The sequence below is a fragment of the Glycine soja genome, chromosome 1, assembly GCF_004193775.1.
Source record: "Glycine soja cultivar W05 chromosome 1, ASM419377v2, whole genome shotgun sequence".
NCBI classification, from domain to species: Eukaryota; Viridiplantae; Streptophyta; class Magnoliopsida; order Fabales; family Fabaceae; genus Glycine; species Glycine soja.
In genome coordinates this window covers 45032341-45051898 of record NC_041002.1, presented here as the reverse complement: position 1 = coordinate 45051898, position 19558 = coordinate 45032341, and positions in this window count along the sequence as shown.

The following is a 19558-nucleotide window of genomic DNA, read 5'->3' as shown; positions in this document are numbered from 1 at the left end:
TACAATTGATAATTTACTAGCTAGCTTTCTGCTAAAACCTATTTGAAAGCAGAATGTAAATGATATATGTTGTGCTGTGTGGTCTAATTTTAAATTTACAGGTTAAATTTTGGGTTTTTTGTAAAAACAGAAAGAGTATTTAAAAAAATTCCTTATAACAACATCGGTTTTAAAAAAAAAACTGATGTTAATATACACAAACAACATTGGTTTTTCCAAAAAACTGATGTTAACGTATAAGTTAACATCGGTTTTTCAAAAAACCGATGTTGTTTGTGTATATTAACATCATTTTTTTTAAAAAAAAAACGATGTTAATATCGAAAAGCGTTAACATTGATTTCTGTAAAAAATGATGTTAACTTATACGTTAACATCGGTTTCTGTTAAAAACCAATGTTAACATAAAAGATGTTAATTAACGTATAAGTTAACATCGGTTTTTTACTTAAACTGATGTTAACGTTCGAAAGTTAACATCGGTTCTGTATAAAAATCGATGTGAATTGTCAATATTCATACATTTTTTTTGGTGTAATTCTTATTATATAACATCGGTTATTTAAATAACCGATGTTGTCAATTTTACGTTAACATTGGTTTTTTAAAACCAATGTTAACGATAATACTTTCAACATCAGTTAAAAACCGATGTAGAAAGTCATAAATAACCGATATAAAAAGCATATTTTCTAATAGTGACCACATCATCTGCATAAGCCACACTGTGCATGGTGGAACCCCCTGCAGTATTTTCCCAATGCCATCAAGTGTGTACGATCATGATGCTGCACATACAATCCCATACTTGGTATGGCATCAACATCATCTTCCCCTGAAGGGTGCACATTGGTTTCAACATTACTTCCCTTTGTGCTGACACGAGCACCTAATTGTTGTATGTCCGACTCAATTGGGGGTGAGCCCAGGGATCCTTTTTGTGAAAACTCTATTTTAATGGCCTCTTTTAATGCCATAGTCATTTTTTCCAAGCTCTTCTTGTTTTCCTCTTCTAGCTAACTCCTCAATTCTTCCCTAATCTGACTACTCATGTCTTCCCTAAGTCTTGCAAGAACTTCATGTAATTGTTGATGACTGATGGATGTGGACGAGTTATTGAATGTACATGATGTCCTTCCATAATACTGAGTAATAGTAACACCTGACCCCACTGCACGAACACGACCCCCATGGTCAGGTCGCCCAATGGCAGTGTTCAGTATGTCGTCACGACCACGGGATATAAAGCTACCCTACGTAACCTGCTCTTCTAAGGAGTCCTCACAAAGCACGCCATAGACAAACACACAATGTGCGGTCATTGTCATTAAAAAATAAATAAATAAAGGAAATTCAACAATATTGGTGAACTCACTATTTTATCTGCTATTTCTTGGGTCGACTCAGATGTCATATTGTCGTAAGCCTTGGTGCAGGCAACCTTCCACTTAACATGTCTTTTAATTGGAGATGGGGGGGTCCTCAATATTTCCTGGATTTTCAGTGAACAATGTTCCTCTTCTAGTCTTTTTCTTTTCTCGTCTAACAGTTTCTTCTCAAGCAAATCATATCCCCCACGTGAAAGTAGGTGAGGGCAGTCGTTGTGTTTTTGAATTGCTTGTGCCTATTTCCTAATACCCTGTAATGTTGCATATATAATTTCCATCAATTTTATTGAAATCAAAATAATGAAATTGGTGTATATATAATCATTTGAAATTAGGATGCCATGCAAAACTAACCTCCTAGTTAGGTGTCTATCGAGTTGCTGCAAATTCTTGCCAGGCTTCAGGATTGATGCCATATTTTGTAACGACATCCTGCATTTGTTGCCCTTCAGTGTTACCAAAAACAAATTTGCTAGTCAAGGTGGACTTAAATTGCCTCTATCTTGTCGCAACCGTTGACATGACCTTTCTCTTCACCTTTGGGGCTTCTGGGATATCAAATTTAGCCTGCATATATACATTTGTTATTTTACGTTTTCTCAATGTAAAGATATACTTTAAAAATATAACATCAAAGTGGAGAAAACACAAATTTGAGGACTGACTAAAATGTCATTCCACAATCGGAACCTTTTCTTGAGCAACTACCCCTAGATAGCCGTGGAACTTTTCCTTTTGAGGTCTGGATCCTCTCCTAGTAGCGGGATCGACATTAACCATCGGTCTAGGCTGATCCACAAATCTGTGTGTCAAGCTTCTAAGTCGTGTCGTTTGTCTACTTTTCTTGGAAGTGACCTCTGACTGGCCATCGGACTGTGGAGGAGACCTTGGAGGTGTGGCCATGATCTTGTGAAAAAAAAAACAAATTATTAATTTCCAACATTAACTCAAAGTCTTAATACAAAACAATAAGTATATTGACACACAAAACAAACCATTACTTTGAAGCAATGCAAGTTTGTCATGTAGAAATGTTCACCCATAAACCTTCATCATGATCTATACGATTTGCATGTCCATCATCGACGTCATCAACTTCATTCATACGAGGCATTTTTTGTAAAAAAACCAGCCATTTCACCAATGTCAAGGGTTGAATCATCATTATGGTAATTGATTCCACTTGGTCTTCCTTGCAGAACCACAGACAATCTTGAATTACATGGATCTTCAATGTTGAAAACTTGTCTGGCTTATTCTGCCATAATGAAAGGTTCCTCCATATAAGCCACCTTGCTAAGGTCTACCAAAGTAAATCCCAATGGATCTTGATGCACACCCGCAGTCCCGATCACCCACTTACACTTAAAAACAGACACTTTTAATTCACTATAATCAACCTCCCAGATTTCTTGAATGACGCCAAAGTATGACATCAATGCTCTAATGGGGTTGTTGTTTGATGTACTGCAAAAGTGATCCGAATCAGCATCAACACTGACCCCACTGTTTTGTACGGAACTTTTATCATCTTGTGACTTTTTTTTGAAGGAATAATTGTTAATGTCATATCCCTTCCAAGTAGGGACATTTAGATTTGGCCCAATGGCTAACAATCTTAGTCTACTGGAACCACTGTTATCAACAAATATTATTTGTCTAAACCAATTGATGAAAGTTTTATTGTTCTCCTGCAACACCCTCATCATGTTCATTTTAGGGTGAGTATCTCTAACATGTTTTTTGTGAGCCTCTATGTACGGTAACACCTCTGCTGTGTTGTTTAATATATATAAATATTCTTGTGACACCTCATGTCGAGTCATTGTCACGACATTGTATCCACATGTACCCTTCCCTGCTCTTGCTTGGTCATGACGGGGTACAGGAAGCCCCACAGATTTCAATGGCTCAATGTACTATAAGGAAAACTCAATACATTCTTCAACAACGTATCTTTCCATTATTGATGCCTCTGGGCGGTGTTGGGTTTTGGTATAACCCTTTAACACCTTCATGTAGCACTCAACTGGATACATCCACCGTAAAAACACAGGACCACACAACCGTATTTCTCTGACCAGATGAACAACTAAGTGTACCATTATGTCAAAAAAGGAAGAAGGGAAATACATCTCCATTTGACAAAGGACAACGACAACCTCATTTTCCAAATCATCCAACTGTTTAGGGTCAATGACTTTCACACATATAGCATTAAAAAGGAAACACAAGTGAGTAATTGCAACCCGAACCTTGTCAGGCAACGTACCGCGAATTGCCACAGGCAAAAGTTGTTGCATTAACACATGACAATCATGGGATTTCAAGCCAACCAACTTAAGGTCATTCACGGACACAAGGCTCTTGACATTTGAAGAGTATCCTTGTGGGACTTTCAGACTACGCAGACATTGACAAAAACTTCTCTTCTCGGCAGTTGACATTGTGTAACATGCTGGGGGCAGATATGTTCGCGGACCTTTTGAGATAGGATGCAACACCTGACGTATACCCATGTGAACCAAGTCTTGACGACACTTCAAACCATCCTTTGTCTTGCCTTTAATGTTAAGGAGGGTGCCAATTAAAGAATCACAAACATTTTTCTCCACATGCATGACGTTTATACAATGCCTGACATGAAGATTGGACCAGTATGGAAGATCAAAGAATATTGAATTTTTTTTCCACATGTTTGCATCAGATGATGGTTTTTTTTGGGACTTCCCAAACATATTTATGACATCCTTTACCCGGTGATAAAATTCATTGCCATTTAATGGATTTGGCACGGTTTCATGTTCCTGACTTCCATCAAACGCCTTCTTCAATCGCCGATATGGATGATAATGTTTGAAAAATCTTCGATGCCTGGTATATACAGTCTTCTTTCCATGTTTAAGTTGCAGGAAACTAGTATTAGTCTCACATATAGGGCATGCGTGATGTCCTTTGACACTATATCCACTTAAGTTCCCGTAGGCTGGAAAGTCATTAATGGTACAAAATACCATTGCATGCAACTTGAAATAGTTTTACAGATTTCCATCCTAGACATCAACCCTTTCTTCCCACAATTTCCGCAAATCGTCAATTAACGATCTTAAATATACATCAATATCATTATCTGGCTGTCTTGGACCAGCTATCATCATACTCAACATTATGTACTTTCACTTCATGCATAACCAAGGAGGGAGATTATAGATGAACAGCAAAATAGGCCAGGAGCTATGATTAGTGCTTAAGTTTCCAAACAGGTTCATTCCGTCCGAAGCAAGACCAAGTCTTAAACTTCTAGGCTCGGCCCCAAAATTAGGATACAGACAATCAATTGCCTTCCATTGCAGACTATCTGCAGGATGTTGTAAGAATCCATCTGATTTGCTGGATGCCGATTGGTGGCAATTGGATGAACACTGGAATCCCCGTCGTTCAGTCTGTACCGTGATACCCCACACATAGGGCAGAAATGCATTTCAGCAAAGTCATCTTTGTACAAAATGCAGTCGTTACGGCATGCATGAATTTTTTGGTACTCTATCCCCACTGGACATAAAATCTTCTTTGCCTCGTAGTGATTCTTCGGCAACTCGTTATCTGCAGGAAGAATGTTTTTCAATAACATAAGCAACTCAGTGAAGCTCTTGTCACTCCACCCAAATCATGCCTTCAAGCTAACCAAAGCTAACACCGTAGACAACCTTGTGAAAGATGTGCACCCCGAATACAAAGGCTTTTTTGAATCAATTTTTATTTTGTCATAAAAGGGTGCATGTGCCTGTTGAAACCCCTCTTGCCCAAGATCGCGAATCATTTCTTCTATAGGATTTCCAATTTCTGCATTAATCGGCTCAGCCTGCGACATTTCAGGTCTATTGGGCAATTCCCCTTCCATATCCATTTTGTGTTAGTACGAACTATCCCATAAAAAATAAGATGAGTTCTTATGTCATTAACTATTTGGCGTCTCCCATTTGCACATTTGACACATGGACAAAAATATTTTCCCCACATAGCTTGCGCATTAGTTTGAGCAAACTGCAAAAACTCTTCAACACCATTCTCGTAGTCTTCAGTTATACGTGATGCGTTCATCCAACTTCGATCCATGTTAGACCTTTTATGTGAAAGTTGAGTATGTTATCTCACATGCATGAAAACCTCACTTTTATTCATTAAAGGTGTGGCCCTAACCCATTCAGAAAGACCCAATTCATAGCACATTTCAACGCATCGGTATGCTTGCTTATTTGTTAATTGTGCCTAAATTTTGGCAGCATTTCACCTTGGTCTCCAAGTACACGTCATGAAAGCGATGAAATGTAACCATCCACCACTTTCACGTATGTACCCAGAGAACAAATTGAAATGCAATATACCAAAATTTAGTCCAATATAACAAATAAACAATTAACCCATATGTATGAATGTACTAAAAACAAAGAGTCCTCCCAAAATGTCCAAATGGACAATTCAAGATTCAACACAATGAGTAATACAAACTGTCCGTATTAATCAAAGTATTGAATCTCAAATGGGAAACTAAGGTTCGCTCGCAATGAACATAACTGCTTATTCATTAAACAATACATTTTTGTTGCTACAAGCAAACAAGTAATATAAATTTTGGAGGCTAGGACTTAGAACAACATACCTGGAAAGATAGTAACAAAATTCAACAACTGAGTTACTTCGCGTATTCAACGGCAACCAGATGAAACAATGCGGTAAACACAACAACAATGCTCATTTTGTAGAAAACATTGTAGTAGGGAAGCAAAATATTTATTTCGTAACAATAAAATTATGGTGAAACATCATATATAATCATGTAACATGCTGAATGCTGAAACTCATGCTAATTACACAAGTGGCAGAAACTAGGGTACAAGTATTGTTTGTTTTAAGAGGCTAAAACTCATTAGTCAATTTTTAAATGGGTATAAAATTAAATGTGTATGTGTAATGCAATTACTAGTGTAGTGTCGGTCATTACTGGGACTTTTAACATAAAAGCTCACAAAAGGGAAAAACAGAATGTCACAGGACTGAAACTGTAATTCATCATGTTCCACCAAATTATTAGTGCAATTCAGTTTTGTTTGTTTCAACATGTCACAACTCACAACACATACAAGCCTCGATTGGTGACATGACATAGCCCCTTATAAGCTGCACAAAAACAAGGCATATATACACACATACATGACAACTGTCATTCAACAAAAGGAGTAGATAAGGAACTCTTGTGAGTAGATTGATTCTAAGGCAAATGATTAAAAAGGATGTAGAATTGTTGAAGAATTTGTTTTGTTCAAAACAAAATGACATCATTTGATTCATATAGTTGAACCTTCATAGTGGTAAATGGCTTTGGTTATTGCATCTGAGTATTTGGTTATTTATGCTTTGATGAGCTCAACACTGTAGTGGATAAAGTTGGCTTTGAAAATTACCATAGGATCTATTGCTCTTTAAATATGGATTGTGATATTTAGGTTGTAGCCAAGAGTGAGAGCAAGTGCATCTTCTTGAATTTTCCTGTCTGCTTGTGTCCTTGCTTGTTAAGATGCTAATAGCAAATCAGGATAAAAAAAAAAAAGGAACAGTCTCTGCAGAACTAATGGGTTCATGGTTGTCTAAGTTTTTTCCTTCATAATTTCTAGCTGCTTCTTTTGGGGACTGAATTTTTCAGAGATTTTCCAAATAGTAAAGGGTATGGGATAATAATCTCATCATGGTAACGTATGCTATAAAGTTTTTTCATTTTTCATCTAAGTTGATGTGCATTCAGTCTATTGTTGTTCTGTGTTGTGGAATTTGAGACTTCATACATAATTTCGTGCTTGCTAAATGTGTTGACTATATGGACTAAGGTTCTTTATTGGTCTTAACTACAGGCTATTACTGCTTTAAAAAAAAGGGGCTTACTTGCTCAAGTATGGAAGGAGAGGGAAGCCCAAGTTTTGTCCCTTCCGGCTTTCCAATGTCAGTTTTGTGCTCCTTTTTCTGTACATATAGATTAATCCTTGTGAAAGTGTATTCCACTCTTTTCTTCCTAAGATATGTTTGCCATTACTCTGTCCCTGTATTATTTTGAACGACAAACTTAGAGCCTTAGTCTCTTTTTTCGTTTAGTTTTGTATTTTAATATAGTAGATGGCCTCAGTTGTACCATGCTGCAGATTATTGTGAAACAACTTTCTTCAAAAGTGAAGCTAAGAGAGACTAAGTCCTTTCTACACTCTTATTACCAATCTCAATGTTATTTTCTGCCTTGTGTTTTTATGTTTCAGAGTTTGCGATCAGGTTCAGGATTCATTTTCGCTATGGTGGTTTTAGGAGCTAAGAGAATTGCAATCTTAGTTGCACCATGCTACAGATTATTGTGAAACATCTTTCTTCAAAAGTGAAGCTAAGAGACAGTGAGTCCTTTCTACACTCTTATTACCAATCTCAATGTTATTTTCTGCCTTGTGTTTTTATTTTTCACAGTTTTCTATCAAGTTCAGGATTCATTTTCCCTATGATGGTCCATGTAGACATGACATGTGAGCAGTCATGTGTACATGGCAAATTGTTCTTATCCTTGTGTTCAATAATTTCCTAACATTTGTGGCCTGTGAGGGGCCTTTCAGAGTGTCACCCTGGTGTTGCACTAGCCCATATAAGTGCAGGCTTGCCACATGTGTATATATATATGAAACAAACTTTTAATTATATGAACAATAATTTCTAACATTTATTTGTTAACATATAAGTGGCGGCTTGTGTATATATATATGAAGCAAACAAGTTTTATGACAGAAACAAGTAGCGAGACCTATCATGGAATGGATAAAATAACTACCCAACAGGCAAAAAATATAATAGTTGATAACTCAAGCAAAGTCAAACAGTTCAATGTAAAAAAGTATTAAACGTTGACATTAGGTGGTACCTTAAGTTGAAATCACTTCACATCCCTTGCAAGCTGATCTGCATTTATCCCCTCCCGAGCAAGGACCCTGTCCGTGCAAAACAAATAAGAAAATGAGTTAATGACCATTACCATGTGTAATCATTTTATGATGCACTTTCTGCTTTAAGAAAAATGAAGGAAACCCAACTATTGTGGGATGTAAGAAGACGATCTCCACTCGCCCTAGAGGGAGACCAAACGAAACACAATGGGAACTACGAAATGGGATACTGTTTCAGAGGATTAAGTTAACCACGGGGCTTCATGAGTGGTCAACCCGAAGTTATAAGCTCCCATTGGTGTTTGACATAAGAACGTATACAATACAAAAAAGCGATAAAGGCGATGTCATGTTGGGTAAAAAAAAAGTATTAATTTATAATAAAAACCACCATAATTTTGTAGGCCCCATTAATTTTGTTTTTGTGTTGGTGATGTCACGTTGTCACTAAGTAAAGAGATAAAGGCGAGATGAAGATTTCTATATAAGGCTTCGATATTTGGTCATGTAACCACAACCCGAAGCTACTGAAATTCCCCCAAAGGCAAAAAAAAAAAAAAAAAATACAAGATGAAGAGCAAGTTCCTTTTTGTTTTCCTATTCTTGGGAATTCTTAACTGTGAAGCACAACATTTCAATGCTATCCCATACGACTATTTACAACTAGCCTTAAGGTGGCCTAATTCCTATTGCTTGACACATGAAGGTGGTTGCAGGGAAATAGTACCACAATATGTCACTATTAGCTACCTTCATCCCATGAGAAGAGGAGGCGCGGATCTGCAAAATTGCCCCTCACCATTTAATATGCCAAATAGCACTGTTAGTATATCTCCTGCATTCCCATACATTTATTTTGTTTTGTTTGCAAGTTTCCTTCACGGAAATTTTCCTTATTAGACTAAGGTTTTATTGACAGATTTTTTGAAAGAAAAAAATAAATTAAGTTTATTCCATAAGTTAAAATAAATTTATGACCTCAACTGAAGATAAATTTTATAAAAGTTTTTTTTAAAGAAAAATTAGGATGAGGGGGCACTCCAGACCAATACAGAAAAAAGTTTTTTTCCCGAGAGTGAAACCATGTTATGAACCATGTTATGAGCAATGTGCATTTAGATTTTTGTCAAACTCATTTTTGGGTTGAAGGATTGAAAGCAATTGAAGACTTAAGGCATCATAAGCAATAAAATCATGCATTTTGTGAGAGGTTTTGAACTTTTACTTTGAATCTATTTTGCTTAATTTTTTTTTTTTGCTGGTATAGGTGTTGGGCTTTTGTAACCCCAATAAGCACTCTCTTTTTTATTCTTAGGTTTAATAGCAATGCTTCTGTATATTGTTAGGCTTTGAAGTCCATAACGACTTGTGTAGATTTTAAATAGGGGTAACTATATCCAGCTGGCTTTGTTATGATATTTTTATTTTGTATGTAAAATATTCACTTTTAAGCTGTTTTTGGATGGATGGAGTAGAATGAAAAAAAGATACTCAACCCATTTTAGAGTTTTTAATTTAATATGGTGGAATGGTTAAGGATGGGAACCCAAACTATACCTTGCTACTCTAACTCTTAAAATTTCCGTATTCTCCAATTTAGATGGTTTTGAATGGAACACTTATATTTTAAACTGTCATACAATTTTAACGCCTTTTTGCTAAAAGTAGATTATTATAACTTATAAGTGCAATTGTAGAAGATAAGTTTGTAATCTACTCCACTCAGGGTTTTTAATTCCAAAAAAGGAAAGGGGCTCCACACCATTATTACTTCATTAAAAATTTCAAGCAATAGAGTGGTACCTTTCCCTCCATCCAATTCCAAACCACTCCACTTCATCCTCTTCAAAATTTCCATATGTAGCCGTAAGCTCTACTTTTCTAGAACCTCAAGCACCTTACACTCAGTGAAATATCACTTTTGACTACCTTGACGGAAAGTGTTTGACATTTTGATATTAATATTACTGGTGTCTGTAATTTTTCTAAAGATTTATGGATGCACACGTCTATGCCCAGTCAGTTTGATAATTTCATTCTTTTCTACTGAGTATTTAACCATTGTACATTATATCTCCAGTGGAATGCTTGTCCAGGATCCTTCAAAGGGAAATGATGTGGATGAAATTTTCAATCAAGCTAGGCAACTTGGGGCTCTGTTGAAAGGCCTCTTGATCAGCTTCAGGAGCCTCCAAGGTCAACTAACTTTACTGGAACTGGCAGGTTACTCTCAGGGGAAACTACACGATCTACTAATAATCAGCAACCTGAGGCTATTGCATGTTCATAACATTGTTCTGGAGTGAAACCATGTTATGTAATACCATGTTAATTTGATCTTTTTTCCTTATTTTTTTCTAAGCAAAGGATTCAAGACCCAACATTACCCACAGAACCTGGAGAAACATACAACACAACAGGGACATTGTGAATAGCACTTGTACACTTGTAGAAGTGGCACCGTTAAATAACTTTATAGTTCCTTAACATAAGCTGACTTAGTGAGCCACTCAACCATGTTCACAGTTGATACCTTCTTTCATTATTCATATATTTCCAAATTGCAACTTATATTCAGTTGAAAAAACTGAGAAAATGTGTCACAGACTACTAAGAGACTAGAATTACTAAGTGATACAAAATAATTATAAAAAAAACAAGCTATAGGATAGGCATGGGATCATAAAGTCTAGCTAAGATACACCAACTTACCAACCAACAACCCATAACATAATTTTATATTTTTAATAATTTCTAAACACACAATCAAAATTCATAACCAAAGAGTACCTTGTGGCAGCAATAGATTGAGAAGGTAGTTCAGTCCTTATGGTCTTGGATTTAAGATTGTTGAGTAACACTTCCAATTGATCTAAGTTCCTTTAAAAAATGTAACAAAATTAATTCAAAGCCAGAGATAAACCAGAAAGTGCATGAGATTTATTATTTTTGTTAAATTGCATTTCAACAACTGACTTTAGTTGTTTAAAAACAGTTAAAGCATGATATTTATTCTTTAAAAAATAAACCCAAGTAAACCTTCAATAAGCAGCAACAAATGACATATAATAGCTAAATTGACAATGATAATTCACAGGAGCATGACATGCAAATCACTGTATATTAAGTCCAAACGAGAATGCGCTAAACTTTAGTTGTCATGGCTTTAATTTGGGTGTCTATTTTACCAGCTGCTATGAATCCATTATATGCTAACAAGCAACTAAAATCAACCACTATTTGCCAAAAGTGTTATGCCTAGTTTATCATACCAAACAAAAAAGTTGATGACTTCTATTTGGCTTCTTTTGAGTACAAAATAGCTGCACCAGTCAACTCAATACCATTAAGTTAATGTCTTTACAGAAACAGTATCTTAATTCAAAATCTATATTATTAAAACTAATTTATTAGTTTCTGCTTCTTCATGAAGTTTCCCTGGGTCACTCTAAGTGGGAAGATTCGGAAGATAGTGGCTGAAGCCAAGGGTTCCAATGTTTCAAGCTTCGAGCTCATCAACTTTCCAAGGGGTTAGCTCTCATTTGAACTTGCCATGATAGCCATCTTTCTCCGATGATAGCCATCTTAAGTGGCCAAGGTTGTCTTCCTCCCAAGGCTCCACTAATTCGAAACCTTCTGCACTAACTGGGCCTTTATGTTTTAAAGTTTTTGAAAAACACATAATACATGTCTAGGTATACCAATTGGGAAAGAGGGTTTTCAGTTTATGTAATATTTAAAGGTACAACCACAAGCAATTAAAATGCTAACAATGAAACACAAAAGGGCATGATTTTAACTTATTTTGCTTCAAATCCTTTTCGTATATTCAAAGATGACTTTGTGAGGACAACTCATCAATTTGACAAAAAATTTTAACTCTCCAACTTAAGTAAACCCTTAATACTAATTTCTTCAAGCATTACCAAACAAGAAAACAAAAAGATCGACAACCTTACCTTCACGAACAGTTGCAGGTGCCGACAACACTCAAAACGGCACGACTTCGCCTACGTGGCGGTGGTGCAAACAACACGAGGCGCGGAGGTTAGGGAAACGCGACAATGTAGGGTTCCTTTTGCGGAGGTCACGATGGTGCGAGGGACATTCAGATGAAACACTCGACGGGAGCTGATACGAGATTTTTCAGAAACAAAGGTTTTGGAGGTACGCGTGTTAAATTAGTGCGCAACAGGGGAGTATATAAAGCACAATGTTAACGACAATGTATTTCAAACACCGTCTTTATATCTGAGTATTTCTATAACGGTGTGTAGTAATGCACCGTCTTAGATAAGTTCCAACCAAAGCTACAAAGACGGTGTTACAAAGAAACGTCATTGTAGATGAAACGCGTCACATAAAAATGTTATATATTTACGTAAATGCCACCGTGTAAACTACTACGACGGGTTATATAGGACTGATGTAAAATATACATCGTAAAATAGGATTTTTTTAGTATGATCAACTTGCACCAAATGATGCAGATCGGGAGATACACAACTATACAACATCTACCAATTAATTTTTTTATTCTCTCTTGTTGAGACATTTTGTTTTACGCAAGTTAATTTTGTTAATGGTTTTACACATGCATATACAAAACATGCACTTTCCTACTACTACCCCTCGTGAACATATGAATATTTATGTTAAAGAAAGCCATTGTTTCTATAGTTGGAAGACCATCATGAAGAGCTCTGATCAAGTCACCTCTCAACCAGAAGTACCACGTTTTGTAAAGAGACAAACTAATCTTGTAGCTCATAATTTAGTTAGGATTTCAAGATTTTGTTAACTCTCATGTGTTTTGATTACATACATCCTCATGCATTGTTTCACATATTATGAAACAAATGGTATAATTGTTTACTTAAACCAAAAAACAAATACAAATCCCATCAGGAGTGCATCTACCACAAAAAATCCCCTGCCAGTGTAGCAGTTACAACTTATTTATGCACGTAGTTACATAAATAACTGATAATCACTCACTATACAAACCACCAACCCTTGTATCTTTATAGTACTTCTATGTATGAAACTTTCCCCCACACTACAACTATCTTTTACCACCATATATTGATTACAAAATTAACAGGTGAAATCACAACCCCTAATGTCCAAGTTTCTGGCCTTTAATTTATGATCTCCAGTAGGCAAACGGTTTCTCAACATTCTCCACAAAAAAATATTTACCTTAGGTTGAACATTAATATTCCAAACCTTTTACTAAATGATCTCATGTGAGTCACCATTAAGTTGTTGGAAATAAGGCTTTTTATGTTTAGGAAAAGTGTTTAGGAATATTGGAGACTTTGAATAGAAACTTGATAGGAAGGAGAATTCTTTATGGAGGAGAGAACTTTGTATTTTTGCTTGATACAAATATGTAGGATTACATCTCTATTTATACTACTCTAAGGAGAACTCTAGACACACTAATTCTAGAGAGTTCTCAACTCTAGAGATCCAAAGAGTATTCTAGAGAATATTACAACCATAAGAAATATCTAGACACTCCAAACACTACAAGAATTCTCTAGAAACATGACCCATAATTACTTAAGCCCAAAATAACTAAGTCCAAGGAACCAAATAATTAATTTAGGCCCAAATCAAGTTTATATTTCAACATCCCCCTTTAAACTTGATTTGTGACTCCAAGCATACTCCTTAGCTTCACGAAAGTTTCCAACTTGAGTGGCTTTGTGAAAATGTTGGCAGCTTGATCTTGAGACATCACATACTTCAACTTTACCTCCTTCTTCTCAATGCATTCTCTTATGAAGTGGTAATGGGTGTCGATGTGCTTACTTCTTTCATGAAAGACTGGATTCTTTGCCAAAGCGAGTGCTGATTTATTGTCAACACATATTTCCATAGGTTCTTCTTGTGGCATTTTTAACTCTTTCAACAAGTTCCTTAGCCAAATTGCATGACAAACGCATGATGTGGCAGTGACATACTCGGCTTCACAAGTTGATAGTGTGACTATTGGTTGCTTCTTTGACATCCAAGTGAAAGCAGTATCTCCCATAAAGAACACAAAACCAGTAGTGCTCTTTCTATCATCCAAGTCTCCACTCCAATCGCTATCACTATAGCCAACAATGTTATAATTGTCAGAAGAGTAATAGTGCAAGCCAAAGTTTGTTGTACCTTTGATGTATCAAAGGATTATCTTTGCCGCCTTGAAGTAAGTTGTGGTTGGAGCTTCCATGTAGCGACTTACTACTCCTACAGCATAGAGAATATCTGGCCTTGTACATGTCAAGTAACGTAAACTTCCAACCAAACTTTTGTAAAGAGTTGGATCCACATTCTCTCCTTTTTCATGCTTGCTCAACTTGCTGCCACATTCCATTGGGGTGCCAACTGGATTGGCGTCATCCATCTTGAACTTCTTAAGGACTTCTTTGGCATAGCCTTCTTGGGTGATGAAAATTCCTTTGTCTTCTTGTTTTACTTCGATGCCGAGATAATATGCCATGAGCCCCATATCCGTCATCTCAAATTCATTTGACATATCTTTCTTGAACTCTTCGAACATGCTTGGATTGTTCCCTGTAAAGATCAAGTCATCTACATACAAACACACAATCAAAATATCTCCACTTTGCGCTTTGATATAGAGTGCATGCTCATATGGACACTTGATGAAGTTCTTGTCTTGAAAGTACTTGTCGATTCGAACATTCCAAGCTCTTGGTGCTTGCTTGAGACCGTATAACGCCTTCTTCAACTTCAAGACTTTTTCTTCTTGCCCTTTTACTTCATAGCCCAGTGGTTGCTCAATATAGACTTCTTCTTCGAGAAAACCATTCAAGAAGGCTGACTTCACATCCATTTGATAGATCTTCCATTTATTTTGGGCTGCCAAAGAAATTATCAGTCTAATAGTTTCAAGACGAGCAACAGGAGCAAATACCTCATTATAGTCAATTCCTTGTCTTTGACTATAGCCTTTAGCCACCAATCTTGCTTTGTATCTCTCCACATCTCCTTTAGCATTCTTCTTTGCCTTGTACACCCATCTTACTCCGATTGCTTTGTGTCCTCGTGGAAGTGTAGTAAGTTCCCACGTATCATTCTTCGTGATTGACTTGATTTCTTTGTCCATGGCGTCTTTCCACTTTATGTTTTCCGCCGCTTCTTGATAGCTTAGAGGCTCACAATCACCAAAAAGACAAAAGAGGTTAATGTCGTTTAGGTTTTTGGTTACCTCATAAATCTCTTCAATGCTCCTTAGTCACGGTGTCCTCTCACTTGAACTTGTTTCATCCAGCCTTGGTGTCGGTGAGGCAGGTGGTGTAATATGTTCCTCTATGATTGGTTGTTCAATTTCATCATCTTCTTCAAAATAAGGAAGAAAATCATACTTATCTTCTTGAACACTCCAATCCCAGCAATCTTCTTCGTCGAACTCCACGTCGCGACTTATGACGATCTTTCTACTATTTGGATTATAGAGCTTGTACCCCTTGGATCTTGAGCTATAACCCACAAACATGTACTTCTCACTTTTATCATCGAGCTTTGTCCTCTTTTCGTCTGGAACATGGGTATAGGCAATGCTTCCAAACACTTTGAGGTGAGAGATCCCGGGCTTCCTTCCACTCCATGCTTCTTGTGGTGTCTTCTCATGCACGCTTCTTGTTGGGGAACGGTTTGTTAGGTAAACTGCACATGCCACTGCTTCAGCCCAAAACTCCTTCGGCATCTTCTTGCTCTTGAGCATGCTTCGCACCATGTTAAGTATGGTCCGGTTCTTTCTCTCTGCTACTCCATTTTGTTGTGGCAATCTTGGCACTGTCAGTGGGCGACGGATTCCATGGTCTTCACAATATTTGTTGAACTTATTTGAAGTGAACTCTCCTCCTCGATCAGATCTCATGGCCTTGATGGAAAGACCACTTTCTTTCTCCACGAGGGCTTTGAACTTCTTAAATTTTTCAAACACTTCTGATTTCTCCTTCAAGAAATAAACCCAGGTTTTTCTGGAATAATCATCAATAAAGAGGAGAAAGTACTTATTCTTACCAAATGAATTGGGTTTGATTGGTCCACAGACATCGGTGTGTATGAGCTCTAGCGGCTTTGTTGCTCTTGTTGTTGATTCCTTTGGAAAACTTTTACGAAATTGCTTCCCAATTAGACATCCTTTGCAAATTTGGTTTGGGTGGTTGATGCTAGGCAAGCCTCTCACCATCTCCTTCGCTAAACGTTCTAGACCGTCGAAGTTGAGGTGCCCGAATCCTAGATGCCATAGCCACGAAGAGTCGGTATAGCAAGCCTTGAGACACTTTGCAACATCATTTTGAATGTTCAAGAGGAACATTCTATTCTTTGACATAGGCACCTTAGCAATCAAGTTATGTCTACAATCTCTTAAGAAAAGACTATGTTCTTTCAAATGGATGTCATAGCCTTTCTCTAATAATTGTCCCAAGCTCAAAATATTATTCTTCATGTTAGGCACATAGTAGACATTGGATATGAATTGATGACTCCCATTCTTCAAACGTATGAGAATTTTACCTTTGCCTTTAACTGGTATCTTTGAGTCGTCTCCAAATGAGACATCACCAGTTGCCGCTTCATTGATCTCCACGAACATGCTTTTATCGCCGCACATGTGGTTGCTTGCGCCGATGTCGAGGTACCACTTGTTTCTTTTCTCTTCAAATTTGTTTTGGCACGCGAGTAGCAAAGTTTCTTCTTCTCCGCCTTTTTCTTCTACAAAGTTAGCTTTCTCTTCAACCTTCTTCGAGAATCTACACTCGGATGCGTAGTGACCAATCTTGTTGCAATTGAAGCACTTGATTTGTGATTTGTCATACCTCGACCATGAATTTCCTCTTCCACGACCTCTTGTTACTTGTGGATTCCAACTTCTTTCTCCATTGTTGAATTTGTTGGAGTGGTTGTTGTAACCACCTCTTCCTTCTCCTCCATGTCCTCGTCCACGTCCACGATCTTGGCCGCGACCTCGTCCTCTTTGGCTCTTGTAATTTGCATAGTTTGCTTCCTTTACGTTGAGTTGTAGTAGTTGCTCCGTAGCCTCCTTTTGTTTAATTTTTCTCTTTTGTTTTTCTTCGTATGCTTGTAAGGAACCCATGAGTTGCTCAATAGTCATGGTCTTTAAATCTTTGTTTTCTTCAATGTTGGTAACAATGAAGTCAAAACTTGGATTTAAAGTTCGAAGTATTTTTTCCATGACCTTCACCTCATCAACATCTTCACCATTTCTTTTAAGTTGATTGACTACGGCCAATACTCGAGAAAAATAATCAGAAATTGACTCGGACTCCTCCATAAACAAACGCTCAAAGTCACCTCTAAGAGTTTGAAGACGAATCTTTTTTACCTGCTTAACTCCTTTGTTGCAAGTTTGAAGCTTATCCCATGCTTCTTTGGCCGTCGTTGTGTTGGATATCTTCTCAAATGTATCTTCATCCACCGATTGATAAATGAGAAAGAGAGTTTTCTTGTCTCTCTTTCTTGACTCCTTCAACGTCTCCTTTACACCTTGGCTTAGCGAGGCTTCATCTTGCTCCTCGAAGCCATTCTCTACGATATCCCACACATCTTGAGCTCCTAGTAGCGCCTTCATCTTGATACTCCAATTATCATAGTTGTTCTTTGTGAGCATCGGCATTTGGAAAGGAAAACCTCCATTTGCCATCTTTTGAGGATCTTGAAGCTCTGATACCAGTTTGTTGGAAATAAGGCTTTTTATGTTTAGGAAAAGTGTTTAGGAATATTGGAGACTTTGAATAGAAACTTGATAGGAAGGAGAATTCTTTATGGAGGAGAGAACTTTGTATTTTTGCTTGATACAAATGTGTAGGATTACATCTCTATTTATACTACTCTAAGGAGAACTCTAGACACACTAATTCTAGAGAGTTTTCAACTCTAGAGATCCAAAGAGTATTCTAGAGAATATTACAACCATAAGAAATATCTAGACACTCCAAACACTACAAGAATTCTCTAGAAACACGACTCATAATTACTTAAGTCCAAAATAACTAAGTCCAAGGAACCAAATAATTAATTTAGGCACAAATTAAGTTTATATTTCAACAGAAGTAAGGCAAAAAGTTCTTTATATCCAGAATGCAACGAATATAATCCAGTAGCACAGTGTAGCCATCTTCAAGAATCTACACCTTCCCTACGGACATCCACCCCCTCCTGCTCCACTCTATATTTCTCCAAAAAAACGTGTCTCCCACTCGAACCAACCTCTACGCCACACAAAATTCCAAGACCACATGTCCCCCTCCCACCTACCCAATTTGGCTATACTATATATCCCCTTTTTATTCCGAATTAAGAAATAATCTTGGTTATTTATGAGCTAAATTTTGGTTCCCCAATCATACATCCCTCCAAAATAGAATTTTATCCCTCATCCCAACTTTTCACTTTATCATGTCATCAAACCATCCACTCTCACACGCCCTCTGATCCCACACGATAAGTTCAAATCTCTCTGGCATAAGGATGAATAAGGTACAATGCCTCCTATATGATGCTACTTTTAAAGATTTACAAGCTAATTTTCCTTTTAATAAATAATTTGAAGATCTATAAGTGTAATGCTATTATGTCTTATTCATGGGCCAAAACAGAGCACCAGGTCAACCCATAAGCCCTAAAATTTAACACGGGTCCATAACCTGACACCGTCTATCTAACCAAGTCAGCAATACACCAAAATCATAAAATCAATCAGGAGGCAAAAATTCAGCCAACCACTTTTCTTAAGATTGAACACAACAAACCTTTAAGTCCTCAATGCATAATCTCATGGATTTTAATTTACCAAAAACTGTTATTCGATAAAAAATCAAAATCATATTCTTTTAAATATTTGTCCCGTGGGATGCATGTGTCCATCGAATGGGTCCATTATCTAGTTTCACTTTAATAACTTGCATTAACAATTAATTAAGGTGAAATTTTAATAAAAAATAATACTAAAATGACTTAAAATAAGACACTTAAATCTTGCCCATTATTTCAAGTAACCATTACAACAGTAGGAATATAGCCATTAATTAATTAAGTGGTAGGTTTAGCCAATTATTTCAATTGACTTTGCTGCATTATTTTCTGATTTGCCAGTTGGTGCCGCTAAGTGGATTAATGTTGCCGAACTTGATCACTGCCTTAGCGAAATCTCTT